Genomic DNA, 1,982 nt, shown 5'->3' with positions numbered 1-1,982 from the left:
TACCGGCCACCACTGTATTAAACTAACATGATATTTGATCTGAACACAGCTCCGTGACAAGCGGTCGCTGGTGCCCTCTGCTGTTTACAAGAGGTAGTACAGGTAGTGAAATTCAGCAATGACATTACTACTGTTATTAGTATTTATTTCTTAGCAGACATTCAGGTCGACTTACAGTTGTTACAAGTTATCACAGTACAAAGTATCACGTTATAAAACATCACATTACAGAATATCATAATACAGATAAGAGCAGATATGAAAGTACCATAAAATCAATTCAAGTAAGATCAAAATAATAAAGCACACAGTAAATTATAAGAGCAAATTCGACTAAGAGCAGCTAAACCTGATAGTAACTATTTGCTGATATGAGTCCAGTAAGAACAGGCAGTAAGCATGATAAATACATGAGAATGATTTCAAATAAGAGCAATTACAGAAAACGTTATTATTTATACACACAGTACTCTCCTGTCTATCCTGTAAATATTGTTTTTGCTGTATTTTAAGAATGTATCTGAAATGTCTATTTTTGCACAGAGGTTAAGGTGAATACGAGTCATTTCAAAGGGCAACTGAGCTGATAGATAGATAGATAGATAGATAGATATGGATAAAGATATATTAGAACAAACAGTTGTAGTAAATGGCCACACGATGGCAGCATTGTATAAGGAATAGCGAGAGCTGCGTTCCGCCCATCTCCATGACGACCAGGTTTACAGCACAGGAAGCCCCGTGACCCGACACCTCCCCATGTGAGTTTAATTATTTATTCTTAAAACCAGTACTATTTTAATCCACAGCAGGGACTGATAAAACAGCCTTTGTACAGCAGTTGCCCTGCGGTGTGCAGGTCAGGGAGCGGTGTGGGTGCTGGAGTGCGCTGCAGAGCGGATTTCCACTCGATCATAGAAAAACAAATAAAAATGTAACTTTAAATATGCTCGTTTACGTTAGGATTTAAAAATGCGAAAGTTCCGAGCGGCGTCAGGCGCTTCGTTTAATTAACACACCGTTGCTGACATTTTAATTTTGAAGATAACCATATTTTAAATATTCAAATAGCACTGTATTAAAAAGCACTTCAGTTCCAGACCGTTTCCCAACAAATAAAAGAAGGTGCGTATTTATAATAAGTATATTTGTTATGATATTAAGAGTAAACGAATGTGCTGCAGTCTGGTGTATCATGTATTTATTTATAAAATGTTGTAGTGTAATTTATTTATTTATTAATATTGTATTGTTTTCACAAAATAACATCCTTCCATTATCAGTTCACCTGCTGGTGTAATCAAATCACAAATATGAGTCAGTAATTCATACATAGACACGAGGGGCGTGACTGTGACTAAAGGGGCAGTTCTGTAAAAAAAAAAAAAAAGCTAAATAAATAACTGTTAACAAACACATTGTTAAAAGTCGGAGTGTAAGCGCAGCTCTGCAACATGCAATGCCAAATCAAACACGTCAATGGGCATGCAGGGCTTGCATGTTGAAAGAGCTATGCACACCGGACGCGAGCAAAAATAATGAAAACTATTGATTTAAACTGAGTAATGCACAACGCAAGCGAAGCAAGCGGCATGAATGAAGCGAGCAAATCTAGAAATACATTTGTTTCATTTGTATTCTGCTACGCGCTGTTCGCGTCGCAATGGACCAATCAGAAAGGTCAAAGGTAGCGGCTGTCAGACAAAGAGTGCGTTCACGAGACGCAGACTTTGCTAAGTCTGCGCAGATTCTGCGCAGATTCTGAAAATTCATTGGCTACTTGCTCCGATTCTGTGCAGAATGGCGAAAGCGTGCATGGCGTGAACGCACCCTGTCTGTCTTGCTCAGGCAACATTACCACAGAAATAAAAAATCGACATCAATTTAATTATTAAAGTCAAAAAATATAATGTTCTTTATGAGCCAGTGTCTGATAATACAATGAAAAGAAGGACGCCACATGTCAAGAAATAGCAGAACAA

Source organism: Acipenser ruthenus, unplaced genomic scaffold (assembly GCF_902713425.1).
Source record: "Acipenser ruthenus unplaced genomic scaffold, fAciRut3.2 maternal haplotype, whole genome shotgun sequence".
Classification (NCBI taxonomy): domain Eukaryota; kingdom Metazoa; phylum Chordata; class Actinopteri; order Acipenseriformes; family Acipenseridae; genus Acipenser; species Acipenser ruthenus.
This window is presented reverse-complemented; position numbering follows the sequence as displayed.